This window comes from Anthonomus grandis, chromosome 2 (assembly GCF_022605725.1).
Source record: "Anthonomus grandis grandis chromosome 2, icAntGran1.3, whole genome shotgun sequence".
NCBI classification, from domain to species: domain Eukaryota; kingdom Metazoa; phylum Arthropoda; class Insecta; order Coleoptera; family Curculionidae; genus Anthonomus; species Anthonomus grandis.
In genome coordinates, this window is record NC_065547.1 from 6,175,664 (window position 1) to 6,203,499 (window position 27,836).

Sequence of the window (27,836 nt, forward strand, 5' to 3'; positions counted from 1 at the left end):
TTATTTAATATATATTTTATATCCCTTATATTCATCTACCCCAATGGCACTAGATGACTTTTGAGAAATTTTTTCAAAAAAGCGTTATTAAAGACGTGTGATTTGTGAATTATAGAAATAAAAAAATGGCAAACTACGACTGAACAATATCAATCCTGCAGTGCCTAAATGGAGGTGTAAATTACGAAACTTGAGAAAAACCCCAGAAGTAACCACCTGATTGTTTACAAATGAATTTTGACAACGGCGGCGTTCAAAGTTACCATCGCAGAGCACCGAGCGAACCCGAACGGGTGCGTCGGGTTCCGACCGTAACCGAACTAAACCGACAAATGTGAAGACATCTTAACCAGAACTGATCTGAGAGCTCCTTCAAAGAAGAAGCGATCAAGCTCGGTTGTGTCAACACAAACACGCACCTCCGAAAGCCTCTTCTTTATGGCGGTATTTGTGATAGACGATGTGGGAGAGTGACGGCAATATGTTGACTGGGTTTACTGTGAAGCGACATCTAACATGTGTTGACCATGTTCAGTAGCTTCTTAGGAGAGATCAATAGTTTGAGAGCGGTGGCGCCATCTGTTTGATTTATTCAGGACCAAGGAAATTGTTTAGTAGACGATTTACAGATTCAAAGGTTTGAAATTTGAATTTTTGCACGTAAATCTCAGTGATATTTTCACTAACTAAGAAGTCATACAAAAAATGAGGTATGCAGTAGTTTCTATTAGGAGAGATCAACAGTTTAAAAGCGCCATCTGCTTGAGGTCTTTAGCACTAAGAAAATTGTATAGTAGACGATTGACAGGATTCTACCTCCTTCAATATGGTGCATAATCCGTAGAAAGGCAGCAAATTTGTTTTTTCATTATAAATCTCAGAGGCATTTTTACTTACTAAGAAGTTATACAAAGAATGTGGTATTTAGTAGATTTTACGAGGAGCAATCAACACTTTTAAAACAGTGGTGCCACCTGTTCACAGTGTTCAAGACTAAGAAAATTGTATAGTAGACGATTGGCAGGTTTCTACCTTCTCCAAAATCGTTAATCTGTGAAAGGGCGGCAAATTTAAATTTTTGCTTATGCGGCATTTTTACTTACAAAGAAGTCACATAAAGAATGTGGTATTCAGTAGCTTCTATTAGGAGAGATCCATAGTTTGAGAGTAGTGGCACCATCTGATGTGATATGTTCAAAACTAAGAAACTTGTGTAGTAGAAATTGACAGGTTTCTACCTTCTTCCATGGTCCTTAATTAGTATAAGGGCAAAAAATTTAAATTATTGCTCGTAAATCTCAGTGGTATTTTTACTTACTAACAAGTCGAATCAATCAAATATGCTTAATTGCTTTTTTTTAACATTAAGTTATAAAGAAAGTAAAAAATATCATAATACAGAAGAAATAATGATATAGTAAAAAAGAAACAAAAGTGACTACAAAAAAATGTATGGTGCAAAGTAACAATACGTCAACCAAAAAAAATATTAATAATGGACAATTATATATAAAATTTAAAATGCAGGTAGGTTGAAAGAATTGATAAAATAAAAAAAATACAATATCTATATCAAATATTTAAGACCTACAAAACTTCTCTAGGCAATAATACTTTTTTTTAATTAATAAACCTTTCACAGAACATCTAAACTGCTTGCTACTACTCATGACTTTACATTTCAGGGCCAAGTGATTATACATTTTAATACCCCCATATATAATTATTAAGTATAATGGTACTCTTTAGGGTCCATAGATTGGTAGTATTAAGTCTCGTTGAATATATGTTGGGCTTATTATAGTACTCTTGTATTTTTGATGAATCATTTCTACCGTCATGCAGGTAATGTGGTATTCAGTCTCTTCTATGAAAAGCAATCGACCATTTTAAAACAGTGGCGGCATCTATTTACAGTGTTTAGGACTAAGAAATATTTATAGTGGACGACTGACAGGTTAGTAGCAGGGCGGCAAATTTGAATTTTGGCTTGTAAATCTCAGTGTCATCCATCTGAATAAATCACTTTTCCCATCAAATTCAGTCCTTGCAAAACAGTTTCTTTTTCTAACGTTTACTACGATTTATAATGCGACAGAATCGTCCTTAAAACTACAATAAAACTGCCTTATTGGTTATTTACTTAAAAAAAGTGCAAAATAAACAAAGAAAATAACCCCAAAACCAATAACTGAATTTATCTTGGAAAAGAGAAAGAGATATGAGTTTGAGAGAACGTGAAATGGGACGAGCGTAACGTTTGTCATTTTCTCAACTGTTCATGAATCTAACATGAGGCTTAACTTGTCCGTAACCCGGGGGTTAAGAAAGGGATATGGGGGTTACCGGGGGAATAGGGGGGTTCCTCTTTTTACAGAAAAAGAACTGTATCAACTGTGACATCACGTCCTAAAGCTTCTTCGCTTTTTAGGTGATTGTTTTTATACATTTAACTGGCCGTATAGTATGGACCGTTAAAATAATAAATGCGTATATATAAATTTAACCGAGCTACTGACTGGTCATATATATTTCTCGGGATATTTTCTTTTCCTTTGACGTTTTATTTTTTCAGATCGAAAAACTTGTGCTGTTTTTTTTTTAATGTGTTTTCGTAGTGAACGAAACTTGGACCGATAAAAATAGCCTTATGTAAATTAGGTATAGCGTTATTCTATAGTTGGTTTGTACAATTTTTTTACCATCAAATTCTGGAAGGAAGATTTTCTAGGCTCTGATTACTGATTTATTTGGTCATTTGATACACATATACAATAGAATAAGACAAGTCAGGAGAAAGAAACTGATAATCCTAATTAACTTCTTTAAAAGAAAAAAACTATTCAAAAAAAAAACCTAATTAAACACATCTAAAACTTAGAAACTATAATAACCACAAAAGTACCAACAAACAGTCCAAACAAAGTACAGACACTGACTAGGCAGGGGTGACTTTTAGCATGTTGCTAAATTCGTTGATATTTTAAAATATCAACGAATAAGGGTCTTTTTAAAATAAACAAAGTTAAATTTTGGCAAATAAAGAGCATCCTTACATCTAACATTATATTTATTAAAATCACTTACTTTGGAGAAATGTTCTTGATTTTTAAATATGTATAATAATAATTTAAATATATAAATTCCGGGCATTGTTAAAATATTATTATGAAAATGTAAATACGTTAATTATTCTCCTAGTTTTTGTACAATTTTATTAGTATTCTGTAGTTAAAGTTGATTCGTAGGGTTTCTTTAGGGTTCTACTTACATTTGGTTTATTATTTTTATCTATAGTGTTTAGTTTTTAAGTAGTTCATCTTGTTCGAGAGCCCCATTTTGGCCCCAATTTAGGTTATTTAGGTTATATTATTGTTAATCCCTGTAGTTCTAATTTTCTAGAATTTGTATACTTGCTTGCTTTGACTGTCAGTATTCTCCTAAAATTATTGGTCTCTTTGGGCAAAAACAATGAAGATAATTCTAAATATTTCGAAACTGTTCCATCGGGTTTTAAAAAGGACGCGCTTTGTGACAATTGATTCAGTTTTAATTGTTTAGTCAGTTTTTATCTTGGAAACAAAACGACAGTCAAGGCGAGTTAGGTTAGTGTTTTTGACGTTGACAATAAAAGTGTGTTCCCGAATTTCGTTACAATATTATATTTTTTAAATGTTTCACGGCAGCTCTCATTATATTTCAAACCAAAAATCTGCACCTCGCACTCCTAATCTCTCTAATTTATGCTTAATAAAAATCGGATTGATCGTTTCAAAAGCTCGAGATAGGTCAAACAGAAAAGCCACTACATTCAATCTTTTTTCAATATTACCCTAGACATACTGAATTAATTCAAGAAAAGCTGTTTCAATAGACATATTTTTTCGAAAACCATGTTGCGAAGAATGTAGAATATTATATTTATCAAGAAACCATACTAATCGATCATACATAAGCTTTTAAAATATTTTGCAGAAGCTACTTAAAATGCAAATGGATCTGTAGTTCTCAATTCTATTAGGATCACCTTTTTTAAATACCGGAATAACTCTCGAACACTTCAACTGTGTGGGAAATACTCCCTCTGCCACAGAATTGTTCATTAATAACGCCCGGTGTGGCAAAATTAAATCACAACACTGTTCTAAAATTTTTGCTGGGACCTCGTCAAGTCCTTTGGAAAATTTATTTCTTAAACCTTTTACAACCAAAAAGATTTCGTCTAAGCTTACAGGCTTAAAATAAAAAGTATTTGTTATATATTGTTTTGGGACATTATTATTTTTATTACTTAATTTTGAATTATCTAATTTGTTTTTTACTTAATTGGCGAAATAGTCATCAAACAACTCTGCGGTTTTTTTTATTATTATCTGTAATGGCAACAATGGAATCTTGTTCTATCTCGCATTCTTGTTCTATTCCTAGAGTTACAAATTTTGCCTTCATAAAACTCTCGTTTTTCATCTTGTATATTTTTATTAACAACTTTCTTTAAATTTTCATAATAACCTTTATATTAACCTTTTGATGATGCTCTTCAGAACATCATCAGTCATCATCATCGTGAGTGTTAAACTCTAGCTCTTAAAGTGTTAATGCTATAGCATTAGATTAATAAATAGTATGTTGTACAACTGTTCCTAGGATTTTTGTACAATATATTGTCTTTAACTTTTGGTAAAGTAATTGATTTGCTTAGATTTTAATATGTTTGTATTTAGTGGCTCTGGATAACGCCAAAATCAGAATCTAAATTACTGAATTCAATAATTTTTTCCAGGCAATTGAAACTCGAGTTCTCCATTTCTTGCAGGTATTTCGACAAATATCGTTTTTGAATTATATAATATTACCTTAAACTAAAAAAGATATTTATATTATATTTTCCAAGGATTAGATAAACAAATATTAAGCATTGTTGACTACTCCGCTTGAGTGCCGAATTCAATTACAGAATGGAAAATGTATTTCTAGCTATATCAGTTCTTTATGGAGCTATCAAGAGTCGAAAAATAGTAATAGAAGGGTGTAGAGCAATATAATGTAAAAACAAAAATGCTCAAGAATTCTAATGAAATAAACAAAGTAATTGGACATGGCTTTAACAATTTTTATGCACGCATATATACACTGAAAAAAATGATTGTAAATTTACTTTTTAAGTTTTCAGAAATTTCAGTAGTGTTACAACAATTATTCAGTAAAATTAAAATATTTTGTAATAAACCAAGTATTTACTAAAATTCCTAAAAAACTTGTGTAAATTTAAATCACTTTGTGAAACTTATAAGCAATATTACATTAGATTTGTAAAATTACCGAAGGAAGTTGCAAAATCACATTCATATTATAAAATCACATAATATTTGTAATTATTTTTACTATTATAATGTAAAATTATAAGTTTTTTGTAAATTTATACCTTAATTCTTAAATTTACCTTGGCTATGTAAACCGCGGCCAATGAGAGTGCGTGTTTACGCGTCCCCAAGCGATTCCGAAATTTTCAACGTAAATGACGACTCAGTTATTATTTTCGACTTACGACAGGTAATAAAGAATTTTGTGCTAGTCCTTCTGTTTAACTTTACTATTTCTTCGTGCCTATAAGTATCAGGTAAGTTAAATATTTACATTAATACCTGTTAACAATGATTACTTGTCAAATTGCCTGACTGGTCAGGTTGCCAATTTCCATATAATCTGTGCGTGGTCCTTTATGAAAATGTCTTATTACCTATTAGTATGCATTTATTATAGATTTTCAGCAAGTAAAGGTTATATAAACTTGTAATAGAAAACTTGTAAACTAATAATGTTAATGATTTATATTTATATTTACCAATATTCATTTTATATATATACTTCTTAAACGGTATTAAAAAGCTATTTTTAATGCCATTTGATGCAAAATAACTATAATTTTAATAACAAAAAATAAACTAAATAATATAAATAAACTTTTGTCATAAGATTAAATATTATATGTACTTATTTTATCCCAGGACATTACCGATGAATCTTCTCTTGAGCTTGGTATGGAACCATGCATTGTATTATGTGGTGGTAAGTAAAAATTTTTTTTTGAAAAAAGATTATAAGTATTTTTTTTTTATTTGTAGGCTCTAACAATACTATAAAAATATACCTAGAACAAGAACCTGTTACGGAAAAATGTGACTCATTTGGAGGAGCATTGCATTGCTTAATTGCTCTTTATTTTGGAATATCCCAAAGAAGCATCCTGTATTTTGGAGTTCCTTCAAAGATATATTTCAAAAATACACCCCAAAGCAGGAACCAAATCGAAAAAACAAAATCTTTCGAAAAGAAAAGTTATTTCATATTTAACGAAGTTAGCCAGGATAGAATAATAAATTATTATTTTATGAAATAATTATTTATAAATTATTATATAATTTTTTTTGAGTCCATAAATGTTAAATGAATTTGTTCCAACCTTAAAGGTTTTTTTTTGTGAGATTTAGCTTGTAAGTAGGTGCCGATATTAACATATTTGATATTATATGGGGCCCCAAAATGTATATTGACTATGTCAAAGTTCTTGGCTACTTCAAGAGTTTTAAGAGTTTATGTTTTTGTTTGTATATTGAAGAGTTTAAGTTTCAAATATACTTGTTATTTTTCTTTTTTTTTTTGAAAACTTACCATGTAGTTTTGTTATGTTCCTACTGAGTTTATTGAATTTCCATTGAGTTTTGAAAAAATAAATCCTTCGTATTTTTTTAAATTGCCACTTTAGTCTTTTATTTAATTTATCTAACATACTAAACAAAAAACTGTAGCTAGTAAAAAAATACAATTATTCCCATGTAATTTTACCAGAGCATTTTTTACATTTACAACGTGGTATTACAAGAAAAAGTGTTATTTCACAAATAAAAATTACTAAAAATTTGAAATATTAAATTGTAATTTCACAAAAGTATGTATTTCTTAGTTACAAAGATTAAGTAAATTCACAATTAAAAGGGAAATCTGAATTACAAATATTTTGTGAATAATTATTGATTACAAATATTTTGCGATTTTACAACAAATATAATGGTCACACTAAAAGCAGTAGATTTATTGTAAATTCACAAAATATTTTTTTCAGTGTAGGATCTTTTTCAGTTACCGTATTTAGTCATAAACATTTGATACTGAATTGGTGGTAACTCTCGATTATTTCGGTTTTTGTGGTAAACCATCAGACATTCATAAGTATAGAATTTTAAATATCGATGTGTTGAGAGATCTGAATGTACCTCTGCGGTTGTCTCAACAACCAAGTGACAACACTTTGCATTAAATCTTTGCAAGATCAATTATTTTCAAGTAATTTGAGTAAAGGTATTTAGATATAACTTTTCATCATCACAATATTTCAACTGCAATCTATAATATTGCTTTGGTTTGTCCAAAAATCAACTAAGCCCTAGTCTATATGTTCTAAAAATCAAAATCCGATTTCAGGTCATTATATAGTAAAATTATTTATGCGATTTTTTCACATTTATTTGCTTTTAATTTCTGGAAGAACAAGTGATTTTTTAGATTTTCTAGGACTGATTTTATTTGTATTTAATACCTCAGAATTGTTTTCTTTCAGGTTTATGTCCAATTTGTAAATCAATTTTTCCCGAATAATAATAAAGGCCTAAAAAAACTGAAAGTCCCCAGTATTCTCGCTCTTCCCGTTTATTATGCCAGAAAGTATTCTGCGTTAAATAGCTTCAAATGGTTACTCCTTCCAGGTCTTTCAAAAGCCTGGAATAATAAAAAAAATCCTTCCTCTTTTTCTTTTTCTTCCTCTTCTTTTAGATTTTTTGATTGTTTTAAATACGGATCTACTTTAGATTCAGATCCTCTTTAGTTCGTTTGTTTCAACACTTTTTAACAAAACGTAAAAGCGTCTCAAGATTCAATTACATAATATCCAATATTCAATTTATCATCCAATTTCCACATAATGTTCGCGGTATTTATAAATATTCTCTCTGCGGATATAAAAGTTTATTTCGGGCGGATTAGCTCACAGAAACGAACGAAACACAGTTTTATTTTGACAGCATAAAGGAAAATTTATGTATGGAGAAAATCGTGCTCGTGTTTAAACCCTATCCTCTCTCAATATGGGTGGATTAAATTTCATATGGCCGTTATTGTTCATTTCGGTACGTTTAATTTGCGGTCCGTTGGGGAAAAAAATACGCACGCGTGTCCCTTGTTTTTCAGCTTTTTGCTTTAGTTTCATAGAAAATATTTTTTTTTTAACGGTGATGGTAAGTTTAAATTTGCCGCTCTTTTTTTTTCGGGAAAATAGGAAGCTGCCATGATGATATTGTTAGTTTCTGGACGGCACACGAATGGCGCCACTGTTTTAGTATCAGTCGCTCCTAAAATAGAAACTACTGAATTCAACATTCCTTGTATGACTTCTCAGTAAATGAAAATGCCAACGAGATTTATAAGCAAAATTGAAATTTGCCGCTCTTTTATGGATAAAAGACCACGGAATACCACATTCTTTAAATGACATTTTAGTAAATAAAAATTTTCCTGAGATTGACAAGGAAAAATGCGAAATTTGTCGCCGGTGTTTAAATTAAGGACCACGGAAGAAAATGTTTCTACCTTCTTCCTGTCAGTCGTTGACTATACAATTTTCTTAGTCGTGAACACTACTTTAAAAGTGTCGATTGCATCTCTAAAGGCACTGAATATCACATTCTCTTTATGACTTCTTAGTAAGTAAAAATGCCCCTGAGATTTACAATGAAATATTCAAAATTGCCTCCCATCTACGGGATAATGATCATGGAAGAAAGTAGAAACCTGCCATATGTTTACTATATTATTTTCCTGGTCTTAAACACTGCAAATAGATGACGCCATTGTTTTAAAAGTATCGCTTGCTTTTCATAGAACTTACTGGATACCACATTCTTTGCATGACTTTTTGGTAGGTGAAAATGCCTATGAGATTTCAAAGAAAAAATTCATATTTTCCGCCTTTTACGGGTTAAGGACCATGGAAGAATATAGACATCCGACACTGGTCTACTAAAAATTTTCTTAGTCCTAAGCATATTAAACATATGACACCACCGCTGTTTATTATCGAAACTATTAATCTCTCCTAAAAGAAGCTACTGAGCAGCATATAGTCGACGCAAGGTAGATGTCGCTTTACAGCAAATATAGTCAACATATTGACTACCGTCACTCTTCCGATTTTTGTACATCACTTTCTTGGTATGACTTTTTAGTAACTCAAAATGCAACAGCACAAATTCAAACTTGGCGCTCTTATACAAATTAAGAAGATACGAAAGAAGGTAAAAATGTATCTATCGTCTACTAGACAATTTTCTTAGTCTTGAACACTACAAACAGATGGCACCACTGCTTTAAAAGATTCGATTGCTTTTCATAGAACCTACTATATACCACATTCTTTGTGTGACTCCTTAGTAAGGCGTCTTTTTCTTATGTGTAACCTTTATAATAAAATAAAGGATAACATAGATTTATTTAACATTACTTTCTCCCAACTAAAAATTATTTTAAGAGAAATGTAATTAGTTTATAGTTCGGTGAAATGATTTAGATTTAGGATTGTAGTTTGTAACAGGATTAGATAACCAGTGTAATATAATCTGTAAAGTATAAATAAATATAGTAAGTAAAAATGCCAGTGAGATTTACTAGAAAAAATTCATATTTGCCGCCTTTTACGGATTAAGAACCATGGAGATAGAAACCTGTCCATTGTCTACCATACAATGCTTTTAGGTCTAAATACTGCGAACAGATGGCGCCACTGATTTAAAAGTTTTGATTGTTCCTCGTAAAATCTACTAAATACCACATTCTTTGTATAACTTCCTAGTCAGTAAAAAAAACGCCTCTGAGATTTACAATAAAAAAAAGGAAATTTGCTGCCTTTCTACGGATTAAGGACCATATTGAAAGAGGTAGAATCCTAGTTAATCGTCTACTATATAATTTCCTCAGGCCTAAAGACATCAAGCAGATGGCGCTTTGAAACTGTTGATCTCTCCTAAAAGAAACTAGTACATACCGGATTTTTCGTATGACTCATTAGTTAGTGAAAATATCACTGAGATTTACGCGTAAAAATTTAAATTTCAAACCTTTAAATCTGTCAATCGTCTACTATATGGTATAGTAGACGATTCCTTGGTATTGAGTAAATCAAACGGATGGCGCCACCACTCTCAAACTATTGATCTCTCCTAAGAAGCTACTGAACATGGTCAACACATATTAGATGTCGCTTCACAGTAAACCCAGTCAACATATTGCCGTCACTCTCCTACATCTTGTATCACAAATACCGCTATAAAGAAGAGATTTTCGGAGGTGCGTGTTTGTGTTGACACAACCGAGCTTGATCGCTTCTTCTTGAAGGAGCTCTCAGATCAGTTCTGGTTAAGATGTCTTCACATTTGTCGGTTTAGTTCGGTTACGGTCGGAACCCGACGCAACCCGTTCGGGTTCGCTCGGTGCTCTGCGATGGTAACTTTGAACGCCGCCGTTGTCAAAATTCATTTGTAAACAATCAGGTGGTTACTTCTGGGGTTTTTCTCAAGTTTCGTAATTTACACCTCCATTTAGGCACTGCAGGATTGACATTGCTCAATCGTAGTTTGCCATTTTTTTATTTATTTTATTTCTTTCCTATAAAAGCCATGACCTATTTTTTAGACACCTTTTTTTGAGAATTCTCAAATATTAACAGTTTATAAGATTGATTGATAGAAATGTAATAAAATTTTTTTTACTATAATTAGATAAATTTAGGAAAAGAAGCACTGCATCATTAAAAATTTTAATCGTAGTCATCATTTAACAAATTTTGTAATAATTTCCTTTTTTTCAAGTTCTAATGCTCAGCTATCAAAGTACTGTCATTTAACTGACGTATATTGATCTACAACAGTTTTCTTAAACAGATTATGTGTCAAAATACTTTTCAGTGCTAGATGATTTTAATAATAATTAAAGCAGTAATTGAATAAATTAAACTTTGCGTTATTTAAAAAGAAAAAAGTCTTAGATTGTGTAACAAAAAAAAATACAAGGTGATAAATAGGCCATAATATACAGATCTTCAGGAATATCCCTTAGACAAGTTTTTCCAAATTCTGTTGAGGTGTTAAAAATTATTACTAATAATTTAACGATTTGTAAACCTTTGTTCTGACGAAAGAACATATCCAACAAGAAACAAGCGGAAGATAAAGGATGTGGTAGAAAATAGGAGAAGCGACCGAATATGATAAATTGTGTTAACATTTGAAGCCCTTTAAAATAAGTTAGTCGCATAGGAAGACATAAATGTATTTTTATTGGCAATTATTAAATACAACTTAAACATTTTCAAAAAATTTATTAATGTACCCGAAAGTGATTAAAGGAGAAGCAGCTTAATTTTAATAAAATTCCGCCAATGCAGAGTCATTTATTTTAAATTCTTTAATGTCATGAACGATTAAATATGAGAATGATTTTTTTAGCAAATTTTTGTTGGGCGCCAAAATAGTGTAAAATTTTTTTCGTGTATAAAGGAAATATTACACGAAAAAAGTAACGGAGCAAAGTACTAACATCCATACTGAATACAACAGCAAGAGAAATAGCAGAGTAAAAACGTGCAAACTTAGGGATGAAACAATGAACAGTATTGAAAAAAGAGACTACTACTAAAGAAGGAAAAATTTGAAGAACTAAGAATTTTATAAAAAGGTTGGTAAGAAAAATAAAGGCCTTAGAAGTCAACTGTTAAAACCAGATAGCAGCCCTGAAGGATCAAATGGGAAATGAAATAAAGGATAAAAATCCTACGAATAACCGAACATTTTTTATAATTATTTATGTACTTCAAAGGCCTAAACACCAGAGAAGCTAAAGAAAAAAATCTTGGAAATAATTGAAGATAGACTAGATATGCTCTAAATCATATGAAGAATAATAATGCACCGAATGAGGATGAAATTCTTATAGAAAAGCTAAAAGAAGAAGGGGATATATTGATGTCAGGATTATACATACTGTTCACTGAATGTACCATTTTTTGCCTGACCGATTTTGATAATTTGAATTAAATTTATTTTTTTACTATTTGAGAAATTAGAAAAATTAAGTTCCAGATATTTTTTTTGTAGTGGCTGCATATGCAGACCGTAAAGCCAAACATTAACTAACAGTTAAAAAAAAAAACTCAAAGGCTACTTAATGGTATGAAGATGCTATGCATGTTTTGCTATTTAAGAGAACAATTTCAAATTCAAAAAATCTTGTATATTTAAACAACGATCTCATGATTTTAATGTATATCAAATCAAATGACTTCGTAAGGTCTAAGAAATTTAAACGGTTGCCTGATATCTTTATTTGAGGACTCATGTACATCACTTTAGATAATGTGGTCACACAGTTACGAAACCCACACTGATATTCTGGAACAAGAATTTGTCGGTCCATAATTTTTTCTAAAGTTTTGGAAAGGATATAACAGAGAAGGTTGTCGAGGGAACCATACTATGGCCTCCGTCTACTTTTCCAGAAAAAAGCTTTTTTCCAGAATCTAATGCATCACTAAGAGTTTTGCTTCATAAACGTTCTAATACAAAATTCTAGTTCTACGAATAAATACAATGTAACCATTTTTTGAAAAATTCATCAATATATACGTAATTAACTACAGGAAAAGCAGCTTAATTTTAAGTAATGAAACGTCATTTATTTTAAATTTATGAATGTCACGTATGATTTTTAACAGTTTTTGTTGGGCGCCAAAATAGTATAAATATTTATGAAATTTTTATGACAAAAAAAAACAAATTGGATGTAATAATTCTCTATATGTCCATTTAAATCTTGCAAAATTTTTCATCTAAAATTATTGTTTAACTGCCATGTTTTCTTAAGAGCTCTCAACTGCCTGGAAAAAAATTAATTATGAAAATTGGTATATTTCTTTGTTATTATTTAGAAATTTTTATGAATTGTTAGAATAAAATAGAAACTAATTCCAGGCAGTTCAATTTTTTTAATTTTTTGCAGATATAAGGGCTAAAGCAATATATATTTTTTAAACATCCTCGGCTGCCTGAAAGAAGTAAAATATTTTTAAGCAGTTGATTTCGAAGTATTTCCGAATTTTATAATTTTTTTTTTAGAAAATATATTTTTTTTATAGGAAGAAAAAAGAGAAAATTATTTCAAGCAGTTAAAATAATTTTATAGGGCTAATGTTACCTTAAAAATTCTCAACTGCCTGGAAAAGGAAAATTATTTTCAGAAAATTGGTTGACCATCTTTTCCGATTGATTTTCAATTGATTTTAATCAAATTTGTTTTTTACTGTTTGGAAGATCAGAAAAACTAAATTCCAAGATTTTTTTTTACATTTTTCCAAGAAGATCCAAAATGCTGCTTTATGATACGAAGATAACGTTAAGGAGGAAATATTATACGGAGATGTACAGGGTGTCCGGAAGCTAGATGCAATCCTTTAAGCGGGTGATAGCTGACTTAATTTCAAACATTTTAAGCTAAATATGTGTAGGTCGAAATTTGTTTATAAATTTTTTTATGGCAATTTTTGCATTTTTCTCAAGAAATACCAAAATTTCACACTTAAACGGTAATAGAGCGCAAGTTACAATAAGTATCGGAGTTTCAAAGTTTATTTTGTTTTGCCTTATGTGTATTAATAAAAATACGATCATTTCCAAGCTTCTGTGTAAACTTATAGAAAAAATAGAGACATCGAAACGCCATTTATTTTTAGATATCAATCATGCCGATGCCTGGCCAATTCTCAGAATTATGGCTTCTTTTGTGCGGCAGGTCATGTAAACAAAAATTATTAGACTGAGACCTCTCATAAGTCTACTAAGCATTAGAGCCCCGATTGTAGGGTTATTTTAGGTTTTAATGTTAAATAAAACACAAATTTGTTTAAACTATTCATTGTTCATGTTCAAAATGCAATCCATTATTTCTAATACAGGCACGAGCCCTTTTTGTTACTTCAGTGGTGGTTACTCTTATGGTCATATCTTCTTTCATCCTGTCAAATGCTTTATTTATTTTGCGAATCAACTCTTCTCTTGTTCTTATTTCGGTGGTGTATACAAGCTCCTTTGCCCGGCCCCATATGAAAAAATCCAATGGAGTTAGGTCAGCCGATCGAGGAGGCCAAGGAAAGGTTCCGCCTCTACCGATCCAACCGTCCGGAAAACAGCCGTCTAAGTAATTCCTGACAGCCAAGGACCAATGCGCTGGACAATCATCTTGCTGAAAGATTATTGGTCTTTCTCGTTCCAATAATCCAGCTTCGTCTAGAAGAAAGAGGATATCATTTTGTAGAAAATCTAAATAGTTGGCACCATTTAAATTCTCTGGTAGAAAATGTGGCCCAATAATAGTCCTGCCTATTACTCCGGCCCACACATTGACTGAAAATCTGTGCTGAAATGATTTTTGTTTTTTCCAGTGCGGATTTGCATCTTTGGCAGCCCATTCGTGGAGGTTGTGGAAGTTGGTAATACCCTCCCTGGAAAAATTGGACTCATCTGTCCACAAGATACTTCTTAAGAATAACGGGTCCTCGATGTCCATGTTCAATAAAAAGCGGCAGAACTGAATTCGTCTTGCAGAGTCTTCTTCTTGTAAGCCCTGCACCCCCGTGCCATGAAAGGGATACTGTCCATCTTTCTTCATGGTCGTCCACACCTTCCATCTAGAAAGGCCAAGGTCTTTAGCTACTTTTTTGACGCTTGCAGTAGGGTCTGCGGTAAAAGCTTCCAGTATTTGCTCCTCAATCTCTACATCATTATGGCCAGGGTTGACTCCACGTGCCGGATTATTCCCAATGCCAACTTCAGTAAGACGGCGAAAGGTGTTTTGAAACACCCTGAAGTTTGGTAACCTCCGATGTGGATATGTTCCTGGTACAAGCGTCGTGCCAAAGCTCCATTACCGTTAGCGCGTCCATATATGAAGACAATGTTAGCGTACTCTTGGTTGGTAAATTCCATTTTACAATACTGTTTAATAAAACGGGCAGAAACTCGATTTAAAAAACAGTGGATGCAGTCAGTACGAAGTTGATAATCTTACAAAATTAGAGGCGAGAGGGAAACTAAACAAGAGGCTAAAATCACACGTTTTTATTTATTAAGCGAGTACCTAACTTGTAACCCCCACCCCAAAGTACCTACTAGGTACCCCTTACCCTACAGTATCTACTATTAGGTACCTCCGCTTAATTTTGTTTTTATTACTTTTTATTTACCTGAATATTTACCTGAACTGTCCCATAATAGAAAATCAATCCAGTAAGTTTTGTTTACATAACCTGCCGCACAAAAGAGGCCATAATTCTGAGAATTGGCCAGGCATCGGCATGAGTGATATCTTAAAATAAAGGGCAGAAACTAGGCATATTTATAGAGAGGTTTGAACGACGAAAGCATTTTCATAACAATTATTTAAACATAAAACAAAGCATTTTTATTTTTTACGTTTCAATATCTCTATTTTTTCTAATAAGTTTACACAGAAGCTTGAAATTGATCGTATTTTTATTAATACACGTTAGACAAAACAAAATAAACTTTGAAACTCCGATACTAATTGTAACTTGCGCTATATTACCGTTTAAGTGTGAAATTTTGGTATTTCTTGAGAAAAATTCAAAAATTGCCATAAAAAATTTATAAACAAATTTCGACCTACAAATATTTAGCTTATAATGTTTGAAATTAAGTCAGCTATCATCCCCTTAAAGGATTGCATCTAGCTTCCGGACACCCTGTATTATAAGGAGGACACTTTTATTAAATCCTATATAATGAAACAACGATCACGATTGCTATTATCAAATGCTTTCATATAGTTTAAGAAAATGAAACCGTTTGCCTGACCCTTATCCAAAGTCTTAAATAAATTGCACAGCTATAACCCTTATGAAACCCAGACTAATATTCTGGAATAAGAATTTGTCGATCTATAATTTTTTCCAAAATTTTGAAAGAAGAACATTAAGAACGAACTTGAATTATCAAGAGAATCATGCTGGCCTCCTTCCAAATTTCCGAAGTTCGATTACATCTGAGATTATCCTTAAAATGTTATTTTTCTTACGTAATTTAACCTTTACAGACAAGAGACATAATTTTATTACGATCGTACATGATACTATGGCCTGAGATAGGTTTTTATGTCCAAAAGTATGTAAAAAGTGGGTTTTTTGAGAGTGTACCCCATTTTATGTCTCCATTACGTCTTGGCTCTTCTTAAAATGTCACTTTTCCTACGTAATCCTAACCTTTCCAGACAAGAGATATAATTTTACTACGATCCTACAGACGAGAGAGATAACTTTATGATGATTGTCAATGATACTTTGAAAAACATAAGCCTAAGATAAGTTTTTTATCTCAAAAAGTAGGTGCAAAGTGGGATTTTTCAGTTTCTACCGTATTTCAGCTTTCCAGTACGTCTTACATCTCCTTAAAATGTTACTTTTCTTACGTGCTTATAATCCCTACAAACGAGAGATATAACTTTATTATGATCGTCAATGATACTTTGGTTTCATTAACGAAGATAGTTTTTTATGTTAAAAAGTAGGTAATAAGTCGGTTTTTTGAGATTCTACCGCGTTTCACTTTTTCATTACATCTTGGATCTTCTTATAATTTTACTTTTCTTTCGTAATTATAATCCCTACAGACGAGAAACATAATTTTATTACTTTCCTTCAATGATACTTTGGCCTAAGATGGGTTTTATGTGAAAAAGTGGGTTTTTTGAGTTTCTACCGCATTTCACTTTTCTATTACATCTCCTTGAAATGCTACTTATCTTACGTAACTGTGATCTTTACAGTCGAGAGGCATAATTTTATTGCCATCGATTATCATCGATGACACTTTGGCCTGAAAAGGTTTTTATATCCAAAAGTAGGTAAAAAGTGTTTTTTTTGGCCTGATATTGATTTTTTCCAAAAATAGCTTTTTTTTCGACACCAATGCATAAATAACAGTTCTTTGTTATGAACGCTTTAATACAAAATTGTAGTCCTATAAGAAGAAGCTCCATAAGTGAATTTTAAATAAAAGTTTTTCGAATAAATACAACATTGAATAATACTCATTTTCAAAAAATTCATTAATATACACGTAAATGACTAAGGGGGAAATTTTAATTATTTTTTGCAAAGGTCATTTATTTTATATTCATTAATATCACCTGCGATTAAATATTTATTTATTTATTTACTTCATATATCCACACACATAAGTATAATGCATACCATAGACATACGAAAGTTTGCAATTATGCACCTAGATAACCGAATATCTACATGTGCTCCTAATTGTCTAAATAAAAGAAAATTAAATAAGATATACACTAACCATTACAAGAAAAAAAGAACCACAATAACAAAATATACAAATGAATATACATCATTCTACTCCCAACCCTAATTCACTTACACAAAAATCTAGCCTAGATGAAAATTTCATTAAGTTTTGTGCTATTTTCAAAAAATGTAGTTTTTACATAATTTTTTAAATATTTTGAAACTATAAACACTCTTAATGTTGTATGGAATTAAATTAATAATTTTTGGTGCAAGATAGTTAAAAGGTCTCAAAGGATAATTTTTTGAGTAACTAAGTGTTTGTTTCCGCAATTTCTGGTATTTTAAGAATGCATTACATAGTTGTTTTTTTCGTTATTTTTTTAGTTAAGCAGCATATATTTAACTCATAGATTAATCGAACATCAAAAATATAACTGGAGTATAACAGATTTGTTGAGTATAGCTTATTTTTATCAAACACAACTTTTAATATATAGTTAAGCACTACTTTTAAGGAATTTAATTTTCTTGGTAGTTAATATAGTTAACTTGGTAGTTGATAATCTAATGCATCTCTTAGAAATCCTTAGTTTTCTAGAAAACATAAATTTTTTTGCCCTACTTGTATTTTTTTTGTTGGTTTCTTTGTAATATTCAAAAAATTCCATTTATTATGCAATACATTTTTTAATATCCTCAACTGTCTTGAATAATTAAAATAATTTCAAGCAGTTGAAATGTTTCAGGCACTCTTAGGTATCTAACATAGTATATAATAATAATAATACATTTATTTCCAAAATTACAAAATTTAAATACAAAATACTTATTCTGCTTTACGTACAAGTACAAGGAAGAAATAAATGATTAGTACCGAAGCTGCTCTATTTAGAAGCATTTATTAGTCCACTTCAGGTTTAAAGGTCAATATCGGGTTTTTCACGTCAAGTATGAGAAAATATTCCATCAATGATATTTCAATACTTCACTCATAATTTATTTGTATCTGTCCATATTCAATTATTCTTATATTAAAAAAATAAATAAAATATGAATTTTTTGGATAAAACAGTAGAACAAATATTGCCAATTAATAAATAAATAATGTGTGACTTTTAACCGCATTTTTTAAATAATACTTAATTTTTTGCATGGGCCATAACAGCAGTAGATATAGCGTTGTAATTTTTCTTATCTATTAAAAAAATTATTTTTCTTTTTTTTTTAATTCCGTATTTAAATTTTGGATTACCAATTACTAAAAATTTTTTTGAAAATCCATGAGCATAAGAAAAATATTATTTTTATAGGAATAATCACCATCTGGTTTTCAAAGAAATGATTAGTATTAAGTTTAATTAATTTCTGAAAATTATATAGAAAATTCTGGGTCAAAACTCTCTAAAATGCATCAATTTTCAATGTCATTACCTCTGATAGCATATACATTTACATATACATCTACCCCATTCCTTTTTTAGGTATGTGTTCCTGTTTATTTTAGTGCATACGATTTTTAATTCTAATGCCTCAACAGAATTGAAGGAACTTCTTGAAAGTTTCCCCTTAAAGTCTGAATATGGTGGCCTATGGTCACTGATTTTGATTATTACTATACAGGATATAACATAAGTGATAACTTTAATTTTAAGGGATGATTTCTTGTCATTTTTTAAGTTAAAAAGTTCATATAAACATATGTCCGGAAACGCTTCGTTTTTGAGATAGAGGGTGTTAAACTTTTTTTTTTAAATCAATTTTTTATTAAGATCTCATAAACGCATTTACCGAATTTGTTAAAATCTTTACATTTTGTTAGTCATTTTATAAGGTACCTTTTGAAATTCTCACATCTGGCCTAGAAATTTCAAGGGCGTGCCCACGGGCTAAGTCGGATGATTTTTTTGTAAAAAAAATGTCGCCCGGTACATTTTTTGTAAGTATGATATTTTTTTAAAATAAAGCATCTAAAAATGAAGCTTTTTTGTCTCCTAATTTTTTTTCGTATCTTGCTTCGTTTAGAAATAAATTTTAAAAACCATATTTTAGCACGTCTCGGGCCTCCATAAAAAAAACCTAAAATGCTTCAAAATTGATTTTATTGGGAATACTACATATTTATGCAGGTATGTATAAAAATTTCTCTGATAAGAACATTCCTATGTCTTACATTAACATTTACCAGGTACTGGGTACTGTTAGTTGAATGTGTTTTACTGTGCAGATAACTATGAATAACGCCGAATTAGCTCAAATGCATTTCATTTATGACCTTGCAGATGGAAATGGTGCAGAAGCCCGTCGAATTTATCATGAACGCTTTCATGATAGACCAATTCCAGCAAAAAGAACTTTCATAAGACTCCATGCGCGAGACATATCCTCAAACCACAATTAATTGTTTATATTACATTATAAAATGCTTAGCTTAGGACTATTTTTATATTTAAGAAATCGCTTGTAATTTATCGTTAGCATTAATATTGTGTCAAAGCCTCGGCTAATACCGTTGCTGTTCATATTTCTGTTCACCTAGTTTTAAGGCCCTTTTGTATCAATAAATGTTTTTTAAAAGTCCGTTCGTCGATATCTGAATTTAACTGGCGCTGCGAACAGGATAGTGCAATTTTACCCTTTATCGGTTTACCGTTGTGTAAAAGTGATTGTCAAATCTTAGTGCACTATCCATCAAGAATCTGAAGACATCGACCAACCCCAAGTACCGCAACCCTTGGTACTGCGACCCTTTTGGAGAAGACCAAGCCGAGAAACTGCTAAGCCGCCTACCGTGTTGTCAGGGACCTAGCTGATCCAAGTGCTGCCTTCCCAAGCATCTCATCTGGACCAGAACGATTCAAGCCACACCTTTATAGGGACTCCTTTGGTTGTGAACCTCTACTGTGCAAGCTCTATGGGTCATCCCTTGATTGTACTGTAAGTTTTTGTTTGAATTGCCATTATTTAATGTCTAGTCCATATCCGTCGCAAAAATTAAAAAACCTATTAATACGAAATAGGGCATCTTTAGGATTAGTAGTTGAAAACGAAAATTCAAATATTTCTAATTTAAATAGTCAAAATATTTCCGATCAAAATAATTTAGATAGCATAAGTAACCTATTAGATAACTTAACTTTAGATTCTAATTTATCTAAACCTAATTTAAATATTAAAATGGAAAACATAAGATTCCACACTTCTCTCTTACCAACCTTCGCTGGAATTCAAAACCATTTGGAAAGTTTTATAATATCTATAGATGAATTTTACCAATTATATTTTACAATTGATGGTATTGATCAAAATAAAGTTGTTTTAGCAGCCATTAAGTCAAAGTTAATTGACAATGCTCGAGACTTTTTACTTTCTAGACCAGATTTAGATTCATGGCCTTCAATTAAAGAGGCCCTAAGGATAAAGTTCGGTGATCCTATCACTTATCAAATTTTACACCAACAATTACAATACTTTAAGATCAATAAAAATGAAAGCATATTACAATTTGTAGATAGACTCAAATCCTTTGTACAAAGAATTTTTTCTAAATTACATTGCGAAGTCTCAGATGTAAATGCGAAATTAATTTTAATTAATCAAATAGAAAAAACTTCGGTTTTAATTCTGACAGCCAATTCGCCTCAGACATTAAAAACGATGTTAATGTTACAACGCCCTAATACACTTGATGATGCATATACGCATGTAATTAACTATAATATGATTGAATCACAGGTAAATTTTTCAAATCTGTCTAATGTTCATAATAACCAATTTACTAATAATAATAACCATAATTCCTATGTAAAACAAAATAGCTTCCAAAGTCCCGTAAGATTACTACCCCAGAATCAACCCCCCATGACCTTCCCCCAGCAACAATTTCCCAGTCAACCCATACAAATTCGACCTAGACCAGTTCAAAGACATTATCCGACAAATGCTCAAGTTTTTGGAAAACCAAGAAACGTCTTCGCTCCCCAAAATCATAATAAACCTAAATTAGACCCCCCTACTCCAATGTCAATCTCCATAACTGGACCCTCTAGGCAGTATCAACAAAGAATGCCTTTTCGACAACCAAACTTTTTCCAATCATCAGGCCCCCGAAATTTTGTGTCCCAAGAGTTAACTAACATTGAGACCAACGCTAACTCTTATCCCGATGTGCCTTATGTCGAAGATAACCAGTCTGAACATTATACCGATTATTCACCCCAACATTATTCTGAATATTACGAGCCAAACCTTCAATATGAAGAAACCTCTTTCGATCCCACCTTAACGAATCCTAATGACCAAAATCACTACCCCACTTCCGAACAAAATTTCGAAATTGATAATTTCGCAAATTTTCCGAAATCAGGCCCAGATCTACCATCAACTTAAATAACGTAGCACAACAAATTGAACTCCCATACTTTTATTTACCACAAAAGCACTTGACAATTTTAATTGACTCCGGTGCCTCTGACTCTATCATATCTCCTAAAATTGCAAACAAATATTCCGACAAAATATTTATCGAACCTTTCGAAGTAACTGCATGCAAGAACACTTATAAAGAAACCAAAAATTTAAAAATTTCCTTGCTAGAAGAACTAGGCATAAAAAACGAATTTAAAATGAGAGTACTGAATTGGCATAACGATTTCGATGCCTTAATAGGATCAAAAGATCTTAAAAACTTAAAAGCCTTGCTAGATTATGAAAGCAAAACCCTTAAGTTGGAAAATACAATAATACCCTTTTCTTTGGCTTACAATAAACCCCTCTTGCATCCGATACACAACTTTAATAATAACTTTTTAAAAATACCAGTAAATTTCGAAAATGGTGTCGCTATTTTGCCCTCGTTTGACATAAAAAATCATATTATACCTGACAGTTTAGTAAAAGTTGAAAATGGCTTTTGCACTATTCCCAACCCCACGCCTACCGTCCACGTAAATTTTCATCAAAGGATGAAAGTGATACCCCAAGATCAATTTGATATACTAGACCCATCATACCCAATTTTAGAAAAATTCAACCCTGAAAACATCTTACGTTTCGATCACTTAACCCCTCTCGAAAAATCAAAAATTTTACCTTTATGTCATGAGTACAAAGACATAATGTATCACGAAGGATGTGACCTCAGTTTTACCAGTCAAACCAAACATAAAATTCGAACTAAAACAGACAGACCTATTTATGTAAAATCTTTTCGACATCCCCCTCTAATGAATATTGAGATACAATCCCAAATTCAGAAATTACTAGAGAATAAAATAATTCGTCCTTCAATATCTCCGTATTCCGCACCCGTGTGGATAGTCCCAAAAAAGCCCGATGCTTCAGGCATCCAGAAACATAGGATGGTGATAAACTATACATCTCTTAACAACGAGACAATAGAAGAAAAATGGCCTCTTCCCCGAATAGATGAAATTTTAGATAATCTCGGAAAATGCACGTACTTCACGACCCTAGATCTAGCCCAAGGATTCCATCAAATAGAAATGGATCCCGATTCTATTGAAAAAACGGCCTTTACTGTCAACAATGGTCACTATGAATACCTCAGAATGCCCTTCGGCCTCAAAAATGCACCCGCTACGTTCCAACGTATGATGGATGAAGTTTTCCGTGATTACTTATACAAATTTTGCTTTGTCTACATGGATGACATAGTTATTTTTTCTAAATCCCTATCTGAACACATAGACCATATACGTCAGATATTTAAAAAAGTAAGGGAAGTTAATCTCAAAATACAGCCTGATAAGTCAGAATTCCTGAGTAAAGAGGTAGCTTTCCTAGGACACATCATTACCTCCGAGGGAATAAAACCCAATCCTTTAAAAATTGAAGTAATCCAACGTTACCCGATACCAAGAAATCAGAAAGAAATTAAAGCCTTTTTAGGGCTTGTAGGCTACTATCGCCGATTTATCAAAAATTTCGCCAAAATTACCTTTCCTTTAACGAGATGTCTACGAAAAAATACTCAAATTGATATAGAAAATTTAGAGTATAAAAATGCCTTTTTAAAATGCAAAGAACTCATATCCAATTCCCCTATCTTGCAATACCCTGATTTCACAAAACCCTTTAAGCTCACCACCGACGCCTCCAACATAGCCATAGGCAGTGTGCTATCGCAAAATGACCACCCAATAGCATTCTTTTCCAGAACCCTAAATTCGGCAGAAAAAAACTACTCAACTATAGAGAAAGAACTTCTCGCAATAGTGGACTCGACTAAACATTTTCGTCCATACTTATATGGCCAAAAATTCCTAATTGAAACTGACCATAATCCCCTAGTTTGGCTTTCAAAAATCAGAGAACCCAACTCCCGATTAATTCGTTGGAAAATAAAACTAGAGGAATACAATTTCGAAATTCACTATAAAAAAGGAAAAGAGAATCTAGTAGCAGATGCTCTCTCCCGCATTAATCTTAACACTCTTGAAACAAATGATACCGATTCACAGTCTAATGTCCCAAATGTTGACAATACAGTTGCCAACTTATCCGATTTTGACTTAGCCGACTTTGTCTTTAATGAAAGATACAAAGAAGACGCTCCAGCCCAAAACATCTCAAACCCTGTTAACCCTGTCGCAAACGACGACGATTCTGACGTCACTGCACACTCCAATAATGATACAGAAGGAAAGAATATCCCAATATCAGAATTACCCCTCAATTATGCATCAAATCGTCTTGTCATCGACTACGGCGATGAATTTAAACACACCTACACTAAACCTTTTAATAAAAACCATCATTTTGTAAAAATTTCAAAAGAAAATCAGGAACAACACATTTTAAAAATTATCAAGGACATAATTAAACCAGATGTTACCTTTACTATATTTATTAAAAATGACGAATTAAAACTCGAGTTTCGAAGACAAGTATTTTCTAATCTAAATACAACCGTTAAACTAGTTTTTGCCAGCACTTACGTCCTTGACGTGACTGACCAGACTCAACAAAAGGAAATTTTAGCCAATTATCACAAAAGTAACCATAACGGTATAACAGAAACATATAACCATATTAAACAAAAATATTATTGGCCTAAACTACGAGATTCGATAACTAATTTTATTAATTCATGTGAAATATGCCTTCAAAATAAATATGAAAGACACCCTTACAAAATCGCTTACGAAGGACCCTTGCTCTCTGAAAAACCATTTAAGACACTTCACTTAGACATTTTTCAGTTTTTAAATTGTCAGTTTCTAACAATAATAGATTCATTCTCGAAATATGCCCAAGCCTATTCTATAACTGATAAAAACGCCCTTACTATTTTAAGCAAACTACGTCATTACTTTTCACATCATAACACCCCCTTAAAAATCGTCACAGACCAGGGTAAGGAATTTCAAAATAATTTATTCAAAGAATTCTGTCAACTTTTCTGTATAGAAGTTCATTACACTACTCCAGGAAATTCTTCCTCCAACAGTCCTGTAGAAAGATTGAATTCCACACTTTTAGAAAAACTAAGAATTCTGAAGATGCAAAATCCCGATGAAACCCCTCAAAATCTCATGACTTCCGCAGTCTTAATCTACAATCAAAGTATTCACTCGACAACAGGTCATTCACCCTTTTCCATATTATATGGCCCTTACGTAAACGAACCGAACATCGATAACGACCTAACCTTATTTGAGCAATATAATGACAGACGAAAAAAGGAGTTACTACCATTCCACGAACAAATTTATAAAACAGCTTACAACAAGCAAGCTACAAACACTCAAAAACAAAATAAAAATACAGAAAAACCTCCAGAAATACTCCCAGATGATACGGTATATAAGAAAACTACCCTTAGAAATAAAATGAACCCACAGTACGTACCCCTAAAAGTATCTCAAATAGACAAAAATAAAATAACAGGTACCGCTAAGAAAAAACCAATATCTACTCATCTTAGAAAAATCAAAAGACTTAGAAAAAAATCTATACCTTTTCAGCCACCTGATCCCGACCCTGATCCTGGCCCTACTCAATCAAACGAGCCCTTGCCAAGCACTTCAGGTGCACAAACTCCACAATAATGGATATTATATAGAAGAAGTTGCTCCCTCTTTAGTAATAAGTCAATATCATACTACATATATACCCTTTAATATAAGTAGCCTTAAGTATTCGTTATCCCAATTATTTACCAATTTATTAATTATGCAACCCTCTGTAAATAATCAAAATAGTATTTTAATTAAATCACAATTTTATTTGACTTCTAAAGCATTAAATGATACATATGACACTTTCGCAAAGTTAAATGTATTTGACGAAAATAACTTAAATATTATGCAGAATCGAAAAAAACGAGGTTTAATAAACTACCTAGGAAGTGGTATCAAGTTCATTACAGGAAACTTAGATAACAATGACCTAGAGGTTATTACCCAGAATTTGCAAATATTGAAATTTAATCAGCTTGAGTCTATGCACAAAATCAACGACCTTAGTTCATTCGCAGGAAATATAATGCAAGAGTTTAAAAATAATATTCACACGATTAACGAGAACTCGAAAAACATACGTAATGAAATTTCTAAATCAAATACCCAATCTAATTTAATGTTAAATCTGCAAAGTCAATATATTCAGATTACCAACTTAAATCAATTTTTAGAAAAAATATTACGTATTTTATCTTTTGGACACCTAGAAACTTTAGATCTCGAAATTTTAACATTAAAACAAATCAATGAAATATGGCAATACTTGAAAGTTCACTATCCTAAAAATGCACTATGGCCAATTAAGCATTTATCGGAATTAACCTTAATCTGTAAAACCGGCCTTTTAATTTTAAATGAAATGGCAATTCTAGCAATTAAGATACCCATATTTGAACAAAATGTATGTAATTTAGAATTAGTTTATCCTGTGCCAAATAATGAATCAAAATTAATTATAAGTCCTAGTAAATACTATTGCAACGAACTATGGTATAGCCAATGCGAAGAAGTCAACTCACAATGGATCTGCTCTGGACCAATTGCCAATGGATGTATTTTACCCAAAAATTGTCAGTATGCCACTGTTCTAAACAATTTTAAGGTACATACCTTAACTTATAGAAATGCACTCCTATTTTGTACAAAAAGCCCTGAAACAATTTATGAAGATTGCTTCCAGTTTCAGAAGATTATACTCCAAGACTGCAACCTTATTCAAAGTCAATGTGACGTAATAATTAATCAACACAAATACTCATTAGCCATCAACAATATTTCAGTCATAATTCCAAAAATTATAAAAGTCCCAAACACCAATAATTCAATCAATCTAGAAATTAGACATCTTCAAGACCCTAAGAAAATCCAAGAAGATATCATCAAACCAATACATTTCCATGACCTAGCACAACATGTTCCAATGCACAATTATGTTCTTACGACAATATCAATCATTCTTTTATGCTGCTTAGCATTGATCATCTACCATTGGCAAAAACAAGGAAGAAAGAAGGCCATCCCTTTGAGAATCCTGCAGAGACTTGTCAACGAGGACGTTGACAGAACTGAGGGTGGAGGAGACATATCCTCAAACCACAATTAATTGTTTATATTACATTATAAAATGCTTAGCTTAGGACTATTTTTATATTTAAGAAATCGCTTGTAATTTATCGTTAGCATTAATATTGTGTCAAAGCCTCGGCTAATACCGTTGCTGTTCATATTTCTGTTCACCTAGTTTTAAGGCCCTTTTGTATCAATAAATGTTTTTTAAAAGTCCGTTCGTCGATATCTGAATTTAACTCGCGTCTGTGTGAGACTGGATCTGTCAATGCAGGTAGACCGAGGGTAATAATGACGCTACAACTAGAAGAAGCAATTCTGCAAGCAGTGGAAGACGATCCGTCAACTAGCACGCGAAGATTATCGTTACAGATTAACATCAGCCACGAAAGTGTTTGGAGGGTTTTGCACACAAATTTACTCAATTCCACATTCAGCTGGTGCAAGCACTGTTGCCAACAGATTTTCCTGCACGATTAGGGTTTTGCCAGTGGTTTCTTCAAAAAACTGCCCAGAATGCAATTTTTACGGCTAAAATTCTTTTCACAGATGAGGCCTGTTTTTCACAGGAAGCCATCAGAAACTTCCACAATAACCATCTTTGGGACTTTGAAAATCCCCATACCATTGGAGAAGGTGGATTTCAACAGCAGTTTTCCGTGAATGTTTGGGTCGGAATTAGGTATCGGTGATCATCTTATCGGCCCGCACTTTCTCCCTCTTAGGCTGAATGTGTGAATTTTTATCATATTTTTTAATTAATACTTAATTTTTTGCATAGGTCATAACGTCAGGAAATATTGCATTTAAGTGTTTTTTATTATTTTATTTATTAACAAATCTCAACAAAAATTCTCTTATATACCTTT

The 27,836-nt window shown here is 31.9% G+C and overlaps 1 protein-coding gene and 1 long non-coding RNA gene across 4 annotated transcripts in view; both read left to right on the plus strand.

Annotated features, from left to right (window-relative positions):
* LOC126750284 (titin) overlaps window positions 1-27,836 on the plus strand; it is a 1,176,889-nt gene that overhangs the window by 41,034 nt on the left and 1,108,019 nt on the right. The gene's annotated exons all lie outside the window — the stretch shown is intronic.
* Window positions 5,230-6,643, plus strand: LOC126750285 (uncharacterized). Its single transcript, XR_007665663.1, has 3 exons — window positions 5,230-5,807; window positions 6,009-6,069; window positions 6,126-6,643. It is a non-coding gene; the product is annotated as an uncharacterized LOC126750285 (long non-coding RNA).